Below are 20138 nucleotides of genomic sequence, written 5' to 3'. Positions count from 1 at the left end.
GTTTCTAGTTTACCTTTTATGTTCTAGACTATATTGTATTTCCTATTTTTGGAGACTTTATTGATGTAAAGGGCTTAGTCCCTATTTGTACTCTTATGTTCTAGATGATAATTGAGACAAGTCTAGTTCCTATTTTCGTTATGAAAAGAAGTTGACTTCTATTGTAAAAATTTCAAATTTTTCTGCATTATTCTATGTCTTTATGTGATGATTGTGCTAAGGGCTTGTATGTGACCCCATCGGGGTCAATTATGCCATGTTACTCCTAGGGGTAACTCCGAGTCGTGACAATATCATCATATACCCTAGCAAAGTATAGGATGGCCCTGGCAAAGTATGGCGAAACGTTGTATCATTGCTAGACTCATGGTAATGGTTGTCAGATAGAGAAACTCCCCACAAGTAAAAGTATATTATCTTCATGTTGCTTTCATTGTATATTTTATTGTAAAGATTAAATGGTTCACTTCATGTTCATGTATTGATTCAGTTGAGTTGCTTTTGGTCATTCAGTTCAGTATTTGTTTACTCAGCCATATTACATACTCGTACATTCCATGTTGTGATGTCATTCTACCTGCATCCTTTTGTGATACAGATATAGGTGTTCATGATTATCAGCAGGTGCTTCGTTGATCTCAAACTACACTCCAGTTAGCTTTGGTGAGCCTCCTTGTATTCGAGAGGACTTCACAATTACTTTCTAGTTAGTAGTTTTGAGGTGTCGTGGTTCTTGTCCCATAATTCTTCCTTAATAATAGAGGCTTCATATATGGACATTTTGGAGAGTCATTCAATTTCAGGTATTTTACTTAAAACTTATATTTCATACTCAGTATATCCAGTTCTGTTTTGAGATTCAGTAAATTGTTTTTAAATACTTCTTTCAATTTGATGCCTATATATGGTTGAGTTAGTCTTCTGCTTGTAGTTAGCCAAGATGAGGGTTCACTTGAGGGCAAACAATGGTTCTTGAGTGTCGGACACGTCTAGGGTGTAGGATCAGGTCGCGACATGAACCATCTTCCCAAAAAGCACATGCATGTGATACAAAAATCACATTTACAAATAATGCTCTTCAGTTTGGTGAAACACTACACAATCGTCCTTTGTATATGGTGGATCACGTACTAGAGAAGAAGATAAATAGAATCTTAATAGATGAAGGATCTGGAGTCAACATTATGTTTATACACATTGAAAGAACTCGGCATCACAACTGAAGAACTTAGTGAAAGTTGTTTGTCGATACTAGAATTTAATCAAGGGGGACAGATGTCCATAGGCTCTATAAAATTTGAAATCCACATGGAAGATTTGCGATCAAACTCATGGATGCATGTGATCGACACAAAGACTTCATACAATATATTACTTGGAAGACCTTGGGCACATGAGAATAGAATTGTCTTATCTTCTTACTATTAATGTTTGAAGTATCTTGAAGGCAGAATTGAAAGGAAGATAGTTTCAGATGATAATCCTTTCACAAAAGTTGGCAACCATTAAAAATATCAATCCATTACCTACAAAAAAAGAAACCACACGAAAGAAAAAAAAATGGAACGAAGTGAAAAGAAACAAAAAGCATTCCTTTATGCTCACATGTCGTACTCGAAGGTCTATGAAAGAATGAGAAGCTTGTGATGGCTGATATTGAGAACAAAAAAATATGAGCCTCTATTTATAGATGTTAATATGGGCTTGGCGGTGGGAGAATACATATCATATACTAATTATAACCTGTTGTGAAATGGTGGATGCCATGTGGTTAAGTGTGGAGGTAGCATGCTTGGAATGCATTAACTCAGGCAAAAGTGTGTTTGGAATGATTGGAATACATTTTCCACAAATTGCCACATGTGCATTGCCTATAAATACTCATCAAATGTATTTACAAAAGATATGTAGTAATAACACAATCTAATTCTCTCTCTCTTCTATACTTAAAGTGTTTTGCCTCTCAATTTTAGTTTTGTTCATCTTGTTTATTAGTTCATTAATATTGTTGGCTAAGTTTAGTTATTTTATAACACGTTATCAGCACGAGTCTCTGCCAGTTTAAATAAAGACTTTAAAAGCCTCGAAGGTATAAATTTTCCTTTCTTAAATAATGTCAAATCTTTCTAAACTTGAATTTCTTGCTTTAGACATATCGGGAAAAGACTATCTATCATGGGTACTTGATCCAGAAATTCATCTTGATGCGATGGGTCTGGCAAACACCATCCAAGAAAAAATTCAGCATCAAATCAAAACCGTGCTAAGGCAATGATATTTCTCTGTCAACACCTTGATGAAGGTTTAAAAATGGAATATCTCACTGTTAAAGATCCTCTGGTGTTGTGGAATAATTTAAAAGATAGATATGACCACCTAAAGTTGGTCGTCCTTCCACAGACACGTTATGACTAGATCCATTTGAGACTTCAAGATATTAAATCTATTAGTGAGTATAACTCTTTCATGTTTAAAACCATCTCACAATTAAAATTATGCGGAGAAAATATCACTGACCATGATATGCTGGAGAAAACATTTTCCACTTTCCCTGCCTCGAGTATGCTCCTACAGCAGCAATACCGAGAAATGGGATTTAAAAATTATTCAGAATTAATTTCACATCTCCTTGTTGTTGAACAACATAATGACTTACTGATGAAAAACCATGAAAGTCGACCTACTGGTTCAATGCCATTTCCTGAAGTAAATATGGTAAATTTTCACCAATCTAAGCGTGGAAAAGGTTGTGGCCCCAGTCGTGGCTGTGGCCGTGGTCAAGGAAGAAATTTCAATCATGGTGATTGTCTTGCACTAAATAATAACCTTCACCACCAGTAGTGTAAAAAGAAGGATGAAAAGCATGAAGTGGTGCAAAAGAAAAATTCAGACAACAAATGTTATCGATGTGGTGAAAAAGGGCATTGGTCATGTACCTGTCGTACGCCAAGGCACCTGGTTGAGTTGTATCAAGCTTTCCTGAAGGAGATGAAAAATAACGCAGAAATCAACTTTATCTGTGAAGATAATGTTGAACCCATGCATCTAGATGTAGCGGATTTTTTGAGAATCTCGAAGGAAAAATAGATCACCTGATAGGTGATGGGTCTGTAATAATGTAAATATATTTCACTTCTTTCGTTTGTATGAACTAGTATGAATATATTTTCCTAGTCTTGTAAATAAATAAAAGGTTGTGTAATATTTTTTTTAGTAATAATATTATAATGTTTACTTTGTTTATATCTTTTATCTTGAAGAATATATAGATACCTCTCAAATTTTGTTTAGATCAATGATCAATCATGAAAATATTTGTGTAATTGATAGTGGAACAACGCACGCCATATTCAAAGATGAGAAATACTTTTCGTACTTGCTTAGAAGTAAAGCAAATGTTACTACACTTTCTAGTAATTCAAATTTAATAGGAGGCTCGGGAAGAGCTACTATATTTCTGCCTAAGGGGACAAAACTTGTTATAGATGATGCATTGTTATCTTCTAAATCCCCAAGAAACTTGTTAAGTTTTAAAGATATTCGCCAAAATGGATATCATATTGAGATAATAAATGAAATGAATGTTGAATACCGTAGTACTACCAAGATTGTCTCAGACCAAAAATATGTGTTGGAGAAATTATCAACTTTATCTTCTAGCTTATATTATGCAAAAAAAAGTACAATTGAAGCACACTCTATCGTAAACCAGAAGTTTACTGACTTAAAAACTTTTGTGCTTTGGCATGATCGAATAGGTCATCCTGGATCAAAAATGATGAGACGAATCATTGAAAACTCAAATGGACATCCATTAAAGAACCTGAAGATTCTTACGAGTGATGAGTTTTCATGTCCTGCTTGTTGTCAAGGCAAGTTGATTACTAGGCCATCACCAATGAAGGTTAACATTGAATCCCCTCAATTTTTAGAACGTATACATGGGGATATATGTGGACCTATTCACCCATTGGGTTGTTTAGATATTTTATGGTCCTAATAGATGCATCTTCAAGATGGTCTCATGTGTGCCTCTTATCATCTCACAACCTAGCATTTGCAAAATTATTGGCACAAATAATACGATTAAGAGCGCAATTCCCAGATTATCCCGTTAAGGTAATTCGCCTTGATAATGTTGGAGAATTCACATCCCAAGCTTTTGATGATTATTGCTTATCAATTGGGATAAAAGTTGAACATCATGTAGCTCATGTTCATACTCAAAATGGCCTTGCTGAGTCATTTATTAAGCGCTTACAATTGATAGCAAGACCTCTACTTATGAAAACTAAGTTGCCCACTACTGTTTGGGGTCATGCTATGTTACATGCAGCATCACTTGTTCGTCTCAAACCGACTCATTATAATAAATACTCTCCGTCACAATTGGTATTCGGTCATGAACAAAATATTGCTCATCTACGAATTTTTAGATGTGTTGTATATGTGTCAGTAGCACCACCTCAGCGCACTAAGATGGTCCCCCAATGAAGGTTAGGCATATATGTTGGGTTTGATTCACCCTGCATAATTCGCTACTTTGATGGGAGATTTATTCACTACAAGATTTGCAGATTCTCGATTTGATGAAACAATTTTTCCGCAATTAGGGGGAGAGAAAAAGGAACTTAAAAGTGAAATTGCATGGAAAGTTTCATCATTATCTCATTTTGATTCACGTTCTCCTATGTGTGAACAGGGAGTCCAGAAGATCATCCATTTGCAAAACATAGCAAATCAAATGTCAGATGCATTTACTGATTTGAAAAGGATAACAAAGTCACATATTCCTGCAGTGAATGTGCATATATGAATTGACGTCCCAAAAGGATCATCTACAAGTGTCATGGCTTCTGAATCACAAATACGTCTGAAGTGTGGTAGACCATTGGGTTCAAAGGTATAAAAATCCTAGAAAAGAAGTACAAAAAATAACACTACAAAAGAATCCCACGAGGAGATTCAAGACCTGATTAATCCTAATATTCCTGAAGATATCAGTGAACCCGAGACACAAGTGAATAAAGAACTTTCAATAAGTTCTACAGGTGATGGGATAAGGTTAGATCGATCGAAAATTATAGTGGATAATGTTTACGCATATAATGTTGCACTTAATCTTATGCAAGACAAGGAGGATCTTGAGCCTAAATTTGTCGAAGAATGTCGACGAAGATGTGATTGACAAAAATGGCAAGAGGCAATTCAATCAGAATTAGACTCACTTGATAAACGTGAGGTTTTTGGACCTGTAGTCCAAACCCCAAATGGTGTAAAATCGATTGGCTATAAATGGGTTTTTGTGCGAAAAAGAAATGAGAGAAATGAAATTGTAAGATACAAGGCACGCCTTGTTGCACAAGGATACTCTCAAAAACCCGGTGTCGACTATGAGGAGACATATTCACCGGTTATGGATGCCATAACTTTTCAATATCTCATCAGTTTAGTTATACATGAAAATCTCGAAATACATCTAATGGATGTGGTTACAACATATCTTTACGGTTCACTTTATAATGAAATTTATATGAAAATTTCGGAAGGACTTAAAATGCCCGAAGCATATAGTTCAAAATCTTGTGAAATGTGCTCAATCAGATTATAAAAGTCATTATACGGCTTAAAACAATCAGGGCACATGTGGTATAATCGCCTCAGTGAGTACTTGATAAAACAAGATTATATAAATGATGCTATTTGTCCTTGTATTTTTATTAAGAAAACAACATCAGGGTTTGTTATTCTTGTTGTTTATGTTGATGACATTAATTTCATTGAAACTCCAGAAGAGGTCCAAAAGGCAATTGAATATCTAAAGAAAGAATTTGAGATGAAAGACCTTAGAAAGACAAAACTTTGTCTTGGTCTACAAATAGAACATTTAGCAGACGGAGTCTTCATCCATCATTCTGCCTATACTGAGAAAATCATGGACAAAGCACATCCATTAAGTACTCGAATGGTTGTCCGCTCACTTGAAGTGAGTAAAGATCCATTCTGACCTCAAGAAGAGAATGAGAAACCTCTTGGTCCTGAAGTACCTTATCTTAGTGCAATTGGTGCACTTATGTATCTTGTTAAAGCTACGAGACCTAACATAACATTTTCTGTTAATTTATTAGCAAGATATAGTTCTTCCCCTACACGAAGACATTGGAATGGAGTTAAACATATATTGCGATATCTAAAGGGGGCTAATGATATGGGTTTGTTTTATACTAACAAAGGTAGTGCAGATCTTGTTGGTCATGAAGATGCAGGTTATTTATCTGACCCACATAAAGCTCGATCTCAAACAGGCTATCTGTTCACATACAGAGGTACTGCTATATCGTGGTGATCTACGAAGCAGTCCATTGTCGCTACTTCTACAAATTATGCTGAGATAATAGCCATTCATAAATCAAGTAGAGAATGTATATGGTTGAGATCAATGATACATTTCATCAAAGAAAGATGTGGTTTGAAGTGTGATGTCAAGGTACCCACAGTGCTCTTTGAAGACAATGTTGCATGCATAGCTCAATTAAGAGGAGGCTTCATAAAAAGAGATCGAACGAAGCACATTTCACCAAAATTATTTTTCACACATGATCTCCAAAAGAATGGTGATATTGATGTTCAACAAATTCGCTCAAGTGATAATCCAGCAGATTTATTCACTAAATCTTTACCAACCTCAACTCTTGAGAAGATGGTACACAAGATTGAAATGCAAAAACTTAACCATCTAAATCGTGGTCTTCATCAGGGGGAGTAAAATACGCGTTGCACTCTTTTTTTCTTAATCTAGGTTTTGTCCCACTAAGGTTTCCTAGAAAGATTTTTAATGAGGCAACAAGTAATGCGTATTATGAATGTCTATATATATTTTTATTCCTTCAACTTTTCTTTTACATGGACATCCAAGGAGGAGTGTTGTGAAATGGTGGATGCCATGTGATTAAGTGTGGAGGTAGCATGCTTGGAATGCATTAACTCATGCAAAAGTGTGCTTGGAATGCTTGGAATGCATTTGCCACATGTGCATTGCCTATAAATACCCATCAAATGTATTTACAAAAGATATGTAGTAATAACACAATCTAATTCTCTCTCTCTTCTATACTTTAGGTGTTTTGCCTCTCAATTTTAGTTTTGTTCTTCTTATTTATTAGTTCATTAATATAGTTGGCTAAGTTTAGTTATTTTATAACATAACCCTATTTTTTTAGATGTTAATGTGGTTGTGGAGGAATCCTTATTTTATACCAATTACAACTCTTTTCTTTTCTGCTAAAAATCCTAAGGAAGAATATTATTATGGCAGTAAAAAAAATGGACAAAACCCCTTCCGTGTTACAATTGAATTGTTAATTGGTAAAACAAGCATCCAACTGCCCTTCCTCTCCAATCTAATTGGCTAGGGATGGTTGGAAGTTGGCAAAATATGATATTGAAATGTCATTTCCCCACTCCAATCATGTCCGAGTATATACACTTAAAATAATCTAAAAAATACATGGTATATAATTATCGTGTAATTAATACTTCAAGTCTAGTTTTCAAAAGATAAAATATTTTGATAAGACTTGAAGCATGAGACATTTGTAATCATTTAAAATTTATTAAATATAATTTATAAAATGATTCGGATTATATTAAATTCATAAATATATTAATCCAAATAAATATTATGAATTAATATAATTAGGTTAATTATTGAAGTCCAATAAATATGGATTTAATTAAAATCTAAATTAATTGATTTGGGCTAAAATAGATGAGCCCAATTTGCTAAGCCCAATTTCATCTCATTCTAGAGGCCCATTTTGATGCCACGTAGGCACATGGTGTGGCACGCCAAGTCAAACAAGCAGTCAATAGAATCATGACATGTGTTAAAAATGACATGTCTGCTCCATAAAGCCCATAAGTCATGTCACTTAAATCTGATTGGCCGATGAGAATCATGTTCCAACCACAACTCCTCTATTCTAAAAACTATAAATAGGTGTCCTCATAATTCAGAAGGAGGACCAAAAATTCTAAACAAGATGCTAGAGAAAGCCCGTGGTACAAACGCCATAAAATTCTCTATAAGCAACAAGTTTAAGAATTCAAGCATCCAAGTTCAAGAACGATCAAGATCACGATCATCGGATTCAAGAACAAGCTCAAAGCCCTTGAATTCAAGTAAAAGTCAAGATCAAGATAAAGTTCAAGTTCAAGTTCATCAAAGATTCAAGAACAAAGTTTTAAAACCCTTGAATCCAAGATCAATTTCAAGACAAATTCAAGATTAAGCTCAAGAGCCCTTGAATTATATCTGAAAAGTCGAATTCAGAGGAATCATAGAGATTGTAACACTCACACTTTGAAATAATAAATAAGATTGTTGCGATTCTTTTCCATTTATTATTATTATTTTCTTGACGTGAATTTTACTGTCTACAATTAATTTTCTTTATCATTTTGTAAAAAAAATAAAATCAATTTTAACATGCATATGAGAATAGAGGTATAACGGTGTAAAGTTTATGCATATTCCGTTGTTTGGCTCTCAATTGACGTTAAGCTGTTTATTTTGTCTTTTTTATTTGTAATTTGAAATTACTATTTATATATTCTTAACAATTCAATGTTTTTACACACAACATATATATATATATATATATTATGATATTATGTTATAGATGTAATCAACTACGTTTTTAGTTTATGTTAATTTATTAATAAAGCTATTTTTTAAATTATTATTTTAATTTTATCAACAAAATAAATTTGTAATTTTACTTATGATATGCTCAATATTATATGAGAAAAAATAAATTTAAACATTTTACATATGTATAATTTAAAACTGCACAGTTAAAAAATATCATTTATTGGCTATAATTTGAGTCGAATTATTAGTGGACAAATTAATTAATATTTAATACAGACATGATAATGGAATTTAATATAATTTATTCTTCTTCTTTACATGAAATTCCCTCCATCTCAAAATAAGTAAATTGTTGAGCTTTTTTCATAATTTAAAATAAGTGAATTGTTCAAAGTTCAAGAGAGTTGTTGGAAAAACAAAAATCATTTTTCCTCATTTATATCTTCTAGGTGATATTTTCAAGAGAGTTAATAGCTCATATTTATGATTTTACTTTGAATTATTTATATTTTCAAAAGGAAAAATCTTTTTGGCCTGAATTTGGCCTGAATGATATTTTATCTATGATATTTTACCTTTTAAAACATTTTTACACTTTTAACTTTAATACATTTTAACTAAAAAATGAAAAAAGGTCAGTTTATTTTAAAATTAAAAAAAATATTATAGTTTTTTAAAATTTTCTGGTCAAATTTTCTAGTCATTTAGCACTTCCCTTTACAAAAATACTTTGAGAAAAACTAAAAGGGCAAAAGTGGAAAGTGATATTTATTTTATGTCCTAATATTTTTTTAATGGGTGTACATTGCCTCAACACTGCACTTATTTGAAATGGAGGAAGTAGAGTCCAATCAAAAAGTTTGTGAGGTCAAAAGCTCACTAAGGGTGTGTCTGATATAAAGAAAAATGTTTTCCTGGAAATAAGTGGATTTCTGACTTTTTTTCTTATGTTTGATCAGTGAGTAATTTTTTTTGGAAAATATTTATTAGTGTTTGGTTTATGAATGAAAAATATATTTTTTTTAAATATCTTTTATTTTTTACTAGAGAGTAGAAAATAATTTTGACCCGAAAATCAACCTCGATAATCGATCTAGGACATGACCCCAACACGCGAACTAGAACACAACCCCGACGACAGATTTGAAATTCAACCATGAGATCTGACAAGGACTTGACCCCGACTTTCGACCCGAGACCCAACATTCAAATTGCGATCGGATATCCGATTTAGGTTTCGACTTTGACATCCAAACTTCAACACGATCCATCAATTCGGGTTTCAACTTTGACACTTGAATCGAGGCCCTATTTCGAAATTAAGATATATACCGACAACCAACAATTGATGCGAGCCCCAAAATTCGACTTTCAAATCGAAATCTCAACCTCAACTTTCAAACCGGTATAAAACCACACCCGACTCGAAACCTAACTTTCAAAATGTGATTTAAATTCTCAAAAAAAAATTAAATTTCTTTTGTGGTGGGGGGGGGGGGGGGGTGAGGTAACAAATTGAATAATTTGAAAATATTTTTCGAAAATAAACTTTTAAATTTTTTAGGGGGTAGGGGTGTTAGTGGAGGTGTTGAGGGTAGGGGGTGGGGTAAAAAAAATTGAAATTGAAAATCTTGTTTTAAAAACAAACATAATTAGTTTTTTGGGTAGGGTGGGGTGGGGGGCTGGATCAGGGTGGGGTGGGGTAAAAAAATATTCAAAAACCAACTTTTAAATTTTTTTTATGGGGGGCAAGGGTGATGTTTGCGTAATCACGACACAACTTCAAATTCAAGTGTCTACGATCGTACAATAGCAATATAACCCAACCGAATGGGTTGGGGTCAAGTCACAAGGGAACGGTTTCTGAGAATTTAGAGTCAGGCGTGAATATGCTAGAGTTAATCATAGCTAAATATATATTATCGAGTAAAGACATCATAAATTTAGGGGTTGACATGAATGTCAATTATCAATGGGGGAGGGGGGGATTGTAGTCGATTAACAACTAGAGTAGTGAAGATACAAAGATATAAATATAGGGAGACAGGATTCTTCGGATGTGATAGGATATGGGATAAACTACACAATCGGGTAAAGGCTATTGATAGTCAATTGCTAAACATTTGTAACTAGGCTAGACTTTAGTAGGGGTAAATTCTCTTCCGAGCAACTTACCCCGAATCAACTGGGTTTGTCTCAAACTTCGAGTTGTCCCTTTTAAGCACAGTCTCCGCCTTGGCCCATTCACTCTCTCTAGCTGAATGTGTGGGAAAAGACCTAGGATTCACTCTCTCGAGTTGAACTCACGACAACCCAATAACCACCGACTATCGATTTAGTAGTCTTAGTTTTAAAACCTCTCTCTCAGCAAGCCATAAACACTAAGATGAAATCGTATTTGCAACTACAATCCCCTTAAGTTCAAACACAACTACTAAACGAAACCACATTTAAACAGCAAATAGACTAACAATAAGCATTACCCAATAGGAAATTTAGTAATATTCACAAAATCACACCCCAAGAATTGGGGTTTTAGCTAGACATGAAAAAGAGATAGAAATCAATACCGACAAGTGTTTCCATCAAGTGGGTACGATAGAAAATGTCTTTAAACACGTCTAGGATGAAGATTCTTGGATACCCACTTCCAATTTCTTGGAGTTGAAAACCTTCAAAACCTTCAAGCTTAAGAACAATGTCTCTCTACTTGAAACTTAGAAAAATAAAATGTTGTATCTGAAATTGAATACTAAGATAAACAAAATCTAACTAGTATTTATAGGTGTCTAAAAATGTGTTGCGAAGTATCACTCGGCGCAGTTAGTCGGGATCGCCGATGCACTCGGGGATCGGCCCTTTGGTCTGCTTTATCGCCTTTCAACTTTTGCCTTCACCATCTTCGCGTTCTGGATCACTGGGCGATATAGTACTGCTTTGTGGAACTGTCCGGCGACACGCTAACTGCTCCTTTTCATCGCCGACTTGATCTTTTCCTTCAGGGCTCAACACACTGGAACTTTAAGCGAGGTTGAGGCCATTCAGCGACTCGCCTAATGCATTAGGCGATCCTCAGGCCTTCTTTTCTTCATCTTTTCAGTCGTTTTGTTCCTTTTTGGCAAGTAGTGTCCATGTTTTGTCTCAAACTCCACATACCTGAAACTTAAGGATTTACATAAGTTATTGAGACAAAACATGTATTTTAGGACACTAATTCTATTAAAATGAAGCCCACACGATCCTCTTCAAGCACACTTGAGTGAGACAAGAAGTGACCGCCCACACGATCCTCTTCAAGCACACTTAAGTGTTCCCCAAGATTACCTTAGATAAGGACTTTATAGGCAACGTGCATAATCATACCCGATAGATAGCATATTAATGAGATGATATGTATAATAATGCTTACATAAAATAAATCATATTTAGTGGGGCGTAGTACATGTGTGGTGAGTGACCATCAATATAGTATTTCCAAGGCCTACCACCCCCTTGGAGAGGCGAAAGAGGTACAAACCCCTCAATGTGGTTACCCGGGCCTACCACCCCCCGAGCTAGGGACCAAGGTACAAACCCCTCGATATGGTTATACGGGCCTACTACCCCCCGTACTAGGCAACCAAGGTACCAACCCCTCGATATGGTTATACGGGCCTACTACCCCCCGTACTAGGCTTGGTCGACTCACAACACTTATATAGAGAAAACAATATACATGTGTCCATTTCATCATCATTTCAGTAATTATATAACCATCCGATTCATAGGACGTACATTGGACCTTCCATTTCCTAAGAATTCTATAAATGGGCATTTTATCAAACACAAGGTGGGCTATTGTTCATGTAAATGAAATCTTGTATTTCAAGAATACTAAGTCCAACCAATTCCAAAATCCATATAAATCAGCCCACCAACAACATACATATATATCAACCTTCATAATTTGATCATGGAAGCATGAAAACCATAAACATCACATAATAATTCCATTTCATGATAATATGCAAAATAGACCATAATAGGATGTGTAGTAGTAATTCCATAATTCAAGAGTTCATAAATAATCATAAGGACCCATAAACTTGAAGTAGAAATAGAGGATAAATGGTTGGACTTGTGGAAAGGAAGGTTTCCACAATCAAACCCACATACCTCAACTTGTTCACGAGTATATCAACCTTAGAAATACAATTACATAACTTATTTAACTTCTATTAGCTCAGTAATGTTGACGTAAAATAGGATCATCATCATAAGTAAGCCTAGCATGTACAAATACAACTATGCTCCCAAAACAGTGAATCTGGCCAGCCTAGTACCTCATGTTGCATCTTAGATTTGAAAAGGAAAATGGCAGAACTAGACTTTATAACCTTCATGAAAGATGTAGATACATCTCTTAGGGTTGCAAACAAACAAGGATCACCGCAAAATATATTTTGTACAAAAAGATATAGTCAAGACACTAGCCGCTGGTCATGCAGGATTTCAATTCTCGGAATCTGGGCAGAACTTGCCCTATGTTGCGTCCCATATTTCGTATCCATAACAGTTAAATTAGAATTTTACATAAACATAAAAGTTGTAGGTATACGAGTTAGCTTTCCAAATCATATTTATTCACTGCAAACTAAGTTCTAGAGCAAGAGATATGCCTAAAATACCAAACACTATCCAGCTCAAAAACAGGTTTCGTCACTTACATCCGAAAGGAATGCCATATCCTATCGATTCATATTCAACAAAGCTTCTAATGTATCAAGAAGAGGCACCTAAGTCTACCAAGTCAAGACACACATCACATTATAAAGATCCTTCACATTCCATCATCATCACATATGAACAATAATAGAGGACACACTTTCAATCACAATACAATAACACTTTAAACAAGATCACCTTGAGATCACATGAACACCTTTATATTCACAACATGATTGCCTTTACTTCATTTGATTCTCATTCAAGTCCTTCACATCACATTCACATATATGATATCATGTCAACACTTCAATTCCTCATATAATGCCTCCAAGGCCATAAACACAATACATTCAATAAGTAAACACCTCCACCATAAGTGGATCACACATCAATCTATCACAATTCTATATCAATTCTACCTTAACAATGAAGTTAGGTCCACTTACCCTTTTTCCCAAGCCACAATCACCATTCCTCAACTCTCCAACAATTCACAATAGATAAGCATAGATAATAATAGAAGTCAACTATTCAACTCAATCCAAGCATACTTCCATCATCATTCAATCATAAATAATAAACCCACTTCATAAGCCAACTTTAGGAAACTTGCCAAGACATGGGTTCATGGAAATTTCTTTCTTAAAACCATCAATAGACACCATTAATAACGTAAATCATCAAAAAAAATCATTTAATGCAAGAACCCATGCTTAGAATCGAAATTAGGATTTTTGTGTTTTTGGAAGAACTTTGAATCATTTGAATTGAGCTCCTTGAAAGGAAGAATAATCAAGGATAAAGAATCCCCATACCTCTAAGTTGAAAACCCACGAGAATTGAAGAAGAAGGAACTCAAAATCTTCAATCCTAGCTCCAACTTCTTCTTCTTCTTCTTCCCCTCTTCTTCTCTTCTTCACTCAAGGACCCTAACTCTTACTCTTTTAAAATGGAACAAAAATGATCCACAATCAGCCTAACACAATAATATAACCTCAAAAGAAAAGATTTGTGAAAAGACCAAAATGCCCTTAAATTTCCGGACGGACTCCTTGCTCACTGCCCAACTTTCAAAGGGCATAACTCGCTCATACGAACTCGGAATCGAGCAAACTCGGAGGCGTTGGAAAGATCGTTCCAAGGGCTTTCCAAACATAACTGGAACTACTCCTGGATCATCCTGAGCTAGGAGTTATGGCTGCTCAAAGTTGGCCAAAAACTCACTAATTTCCCACACTTAACCAAATTTCCAAGTTCTGAACTTTTTCCAAAAGTGACTACTTCCAATTTCAAGCTACTTCATATTCATTTTAAATTGTCGGATGTAACACAATTAAAATGAAATTACATAAAAACCCCTCATAGAACCTCATTATAAAGTCAACACAAAGTCATAGGCTCTTGTTTAACCTATCATTTTCCGAGTCGTTACAACAAATGTCCTCACACAAAGAATGATTCCATATTCACGCACAATGGTTCAACAATTTAAAGCTCCAGAATCAAATGCAATGCTTACACTCACAAAAAAGAACACTATGCATGTTTTCACCCATAGGTTTGCCCGTATTGTCCAATAGACAATTGTTTCAGCTTACTCAAGATCAAAAAGGTCTTTACAAGGCTTGTAATGGGACTGAGTGCAAAGATATGAACATTTAGGCTCAGTGACTTTCATCCTCATGAAATGTGGTGCTATCAACACTTCCTTTCCTCTTCTTTCATCATTTTCTTTAGTGTTCATAAGTCATTCCATTATTCACTTTTCATTGATTGTTCGGAAACTCCGTGTCTTTTGTAATTTATTCCACTTTTTCTTTTTCATTATTTTCTTTTCTCTTCTCTTTTTTTTTCTTGTATGGAGAGGTTCAATTTTTATTTTTTTTTTCTCAAAACCATGGGTTAAAGGAGACTCTTCTTGCACTTCTTGACTTGCCTTCTCTTTTCACCACACCCCCAACTTAGGCTTTTGGCCTAAGTTGGCTATTCAATCAACCACAAATCAAGAGGATTATAGGTAGTGGATTAAGGGAGGTCATGTTTTCATTAAGTTTCTTCCAAAGAAAGGTAAGGTTCAAGGAGTGTTCAAAAGAGGTTCACACACTCACAAGGTAGGCCACAAAAGAGGTATATGTCAAATTGGCTCACACTCTTCGAAGTTGCCTAAGATCATATCAAAAGATAGTCTTACTTAGTCAACCGGACCAACGGAGAAAATTCTAGGTGTTATCATGCATGCTTCACAGAAAGCTCATCACACAAGGCATCGATACCAAAGTCAAACAAGATTCCACACTTTCGCTAGTGTGCAATGTTCATCACAAGAGACTCAATTCGATAATTGGCTAGTCACAGCGAGATGCAAAGAGTTTACATATTGTCTATGCAACTTCATTTGGCCTCATCATAGCCGCACATTTATGTTTGTTCGATTATGAGCACTATTCAAGTCATCGGTATTGATCGGGACCGATACTTAAATTTGTTAGAGAACAACAACATTCAACACATACAAGAGGTGGCAAAAAAAATTCGAAAGGGTTAAAAATCATTTTCAACAATTTAAAATCAAGGAGCCACAAGCTCAAACCTTCCACAAAAAGTAGGGTCAACACAATTTAAGCACAAAGCCCAAATAGATAAACAAAACAAGAGTCATAATCAGCACACAAAGGTGGGCCTCACCCCACCACAAATAAAAAATATTTATCCTAAACTCGGGGTATAGAAAACCAACCTTTGGTGTCGATTTAGAGAAGATTGAAACGCTAGGCAACAATGTAATCCAACTCTGAGCACAAATCAACAACCAAAATACTTATGGAATGCAAAAAAAATTAAAATACTAATTTGGTGTGAGTTTGTGAAGTTTAAAAGCAAGGGAAAGTGAAGAGTTTGAAACTCTAAAACCTTTGGCCATAAATAACCATCCAGTTCTTATCCATTCAGCGATATTAGTATTGCTCACCGATCTACTCGGTGACACGCTGAGTGATCACTTATCTCGTCGAGTTTTACAGGCCCTTCAGTCAAGGTGAGGGTCCAAATGGCGGTTTACATCGGGATCACCGACATAGTCGGCGATTCACTAATAATATCTTGTTCTCGCCGATTGTTACAGACTCTGATGTGAGAGTTTCTTGAGTCTAACTGCGGTCTGGGTCGGTGTCGCCAACCTCCTCGGCGATTTGCCGACTGGACTTATGTTCGCCAACCTGCACTTTTCAAATACTATCCACAATTCAACCTGCAAAATCAAAACACCATAATTTCTAAAACAAAATTAAAGCATTTAAGGGTTTTGGGTTGCCTCCCAAACATCGTCTTGGTTAACGTCGTGGCACGACGCAAGTCACCATTCAAACCTCATTATCGGGGTTAGCCCCAGTATCACTAGGCAACCTATCTTGGTGCTGTGAGTAGAGGCAGGACAACAGTTGACTATTTGGGCGTCTTGTAACTGAATGATCATGGAATGGGAGGTCGTCATCTGATTCAGCATTTCGACATTCTCTTTTATCTCATTCAACACTCTATCTTGTTTCTCGATTTTGTGTAGAATAAGTGAGAGAACCTCTCCATTTTGTCCACCCTCATGTTGATTCATCTTTTACACTTGCGAGGGGGAAGGTACTTTCTTTTGTTGTTGGAACTTGCTTCTAACTGCATTACTCTTTTGGACATATCATCCAGCTGAATCAACAAGTCGGTCCATTCTTGGCCTTTCTTTATTTTCTTGTTGGCTTTAACCAATCCGTCAAGACGCTTGACTACTACTCCATAGGGTCATTGTGTCAAACATCCTCTAAACAGTTGATCAATCGTACTTCTATGTTCAGAACTAAGACCTCTACAAAAGCATTCCAGCAACAATTTGTCTGACAGTCCATGATTCGGGCATTGCTGTAGTAATGCCTTAAACCTTGGCCACATATCATGGATAGCCTTGCCTTCCAATTGCCAAAACGTTAGAAGGTTATCCTAAGATTCAACAACCTCAATAAGGGGTGATCCATTTGGGTAGCACTTTCACCCTTTGCACTTATTTTTCCTGTTTCAACACAAACAAGCAAAACATAGCTAATAATTAAGTAAGAAAATTATGATTATCAAAAGCAAAATTTGACTCAACCCGAAATTCTCAAGTAACACCACTCCCCGGCAGCGGCGCCATTTTGACGTTTGCGTAATCGAGTCCCAAGGGAGCGGTTTTTGATAATTAAGAGTCAGGCGCAAATATGCTAGAGTTAACCATAGCTAAAAAAACATTATCCATTATCAATGGGAGTTTGTAGTCAATTAACAACTAAAACAGCGAAAATACAAAGATGTGAATATAGGGAGACGAGATTCTTGGGATGTGATAGGAATATGGGATAAACTACACAATCGGGTAAATGCTATTGATAGACAATTGCTGAATATTTGTAACTAGGCTAGACTTTAGTGGAGGTAAATTCTCTCTCGAGCAACATACCCAGAATCAACTTGGTTTCTCTCAAACACCGAGTTGCCACTTTTAAGCACAGTCTCCGCCTTAGCCCATTCACTCTCTCGAGCTGAACCCATGACGACCCAATTACCACCGGCTATTGATTTAGTAGTCTTAGTTTTAAAACCTCTCTCTCGAGCAAGCCAAAAACACTAAGAAGAAATCGTATTTGCAACTACAATCCCCTTAAGTTCAAACACAACTACTAAACGAATCGCCTTCTCATTTCCCTAATTTTTCTCTCTCTAAAAATTCTCTCTAGCGCCCTTTCTCTCAACTGGACGATTTGCCGGCCAGTTTCGCCGGAATGGCCACACAGCATCCGGACGGGCTCTTAAGGCCACCGGACCTAATGGAAAAGAAGCGCCATGACACCAGCTACAAAACCCACCAAGAATCTCCGTCTAACTCAACCTACAACTCTTCGAATCTGCGAAAAGATGAGGCGATAGGTGTGGCGAGTTCGGAGAGAGAACTAGGCGGAACTCGCGAAATTAATTCCCATGAACAAACGAAGATCATTCGAGCAAATGTGGAAGTGGATATGGATACATCTATACAAGATCTAGTTCCAATTCAAATCTCAGCTGATTCTAACTTGCCAATTGAGAGATCTAAATCTGGAGATTTTTTGAAAATCGCCAATGAGGCGCCATTACTGCGCACTCATGTTCGAGCTGATTCCAAATCGGATAAGGAGGATTCGTTCACTGGGGATTCTTCCCCTCACCTAGAGGAACATCTCCCAGCAATTTCAAGCAATTTGGACCAGCAAACAGCGACGGAGACGAATTCCGGTGGGGCTGCCGGAGTTCAGGTAAGTTCTGAATACATTAATGAATTGTCTCGAATTGTTACAGGTTTAGATGAAGGTTTGGAGGGGAGAAACATGTCTACACTGATGATAAAAAACAAATCAAGGATTAAAGATTCCAATCAAAGCCAAGGAAGATTGAATGGGAAGAACAAAATCAGTGATCAACAAGTACCAAGCAAAAATGCAAAACAGGGCAATCATACTTCCATGTCACAAGTTCAGGGTATGCAAGATCATTCAAAAGGGGATAAGTCATCCAAATTTTCATTTGGAATCCAGGGTGATTAGAATATGCCCACCCCTAACTTAATTCAACAGAACAAGGAAAGACAGCAAAAGGACAATGATGCTCAACATCAAGGGACTGATCACCAGCAGCAATGGCAAGTAATACCATCAGGTAATTCCACTGAACCCAACACTAGTCAAGTTGCTAATGCTAAGAATAATGCTCATTTGCAAATTCATGCAAATGAGCATATCAGAAATATGGAGAAACAGAGATTGCAGGGCACAGTTCACAATTCTAAGGACCATCAGGAGCATGGAAAACAGGACAAAGGGCAAGGCAATAATAGTAATCCTAAGTTCCCTAAAATCTCCAGCAACTTCGAGAAACAAACTCACCCTCCCAATAGGAACAATTCCGGGGGTCAAAATACTAATGGACATAATGTCAGTAACCCCCAAAGTTCTCAGACCCACCAGAACATTTCCAAGAAAGAGCAAATCCCTGAACCTGCTCCTTTTACAGTGATTCAGACCTTTGCAGCTAAACTCAAACAAAACCAAAATCAGAAAATGGATTCCTTAAATCTTGAAGCACATGAATTTACTACCAGACAGGGACTACCTGCTATGATATACAAAAGGGATGATTTCCATCAAACTCTTGTTACTGATTGCAAGTTTACCTTAATTGGAAATTTTAGCACTACTATGCCCAAAATTGAGTTAATAAGGAAAAATTGCATCCTTCAAGCTCAACTTTCTGGTGGTGTGAAAATATCCCATTTTAATTCAAGGCATGTCTATATTGACCTGGATTATATAACTGTGTGGACTAAACAAAAGATGACTATTGAGGGACAACTCATGAGAATCCAAACGTGGACTCCTACCTTCAGACCTGAGCAGGAAACTCCCATAGTACCAGTTTGGGTAGCCTTACCCGAGCTCCCTTGGCATTGTTACAAAAAAGAGTTTGTCTCTATTCTTTTGAAGCCAATTGGGAAAGTGTTATATCTTGATTCTCCAACAGCTCAAAAGACTAGAGGAAGTGTGGCAAGGGTAAAGGTCCAAATCGATCTCACCAAGGCTAGACCCCCACATGTTTGGATGGCCATTGATGAAGATGACTATAACATAGGAAGATGGCAACAAGTGCAATATGAAGGTGTTCCAGAGTACTGCATGTACTGCAGGCACCAAGGGCATCACGAGTATGATTGCAACATCAAAAAAAGAGA

The sequence above is a fragment of the Solanum stenotomum genome, chromosome 7 (assembly GCF_019186545.1).
Source record: "Solanum stenotomum isolate F172 chromosome 7, ASM1918654v1, whole genome shotgun sequence".
Taxonomy (NCBI): Eukaryota; Viridiplantae; Streptophyta; class Magnoliopsida; order Solanales; family Solanaceae; genus Solanum; species Solanum stenotomum.
The sequence above is the reverse complement of the archived record's forward strand: the minus strand, read 5'-3'. Positions refer to the sequence as shown.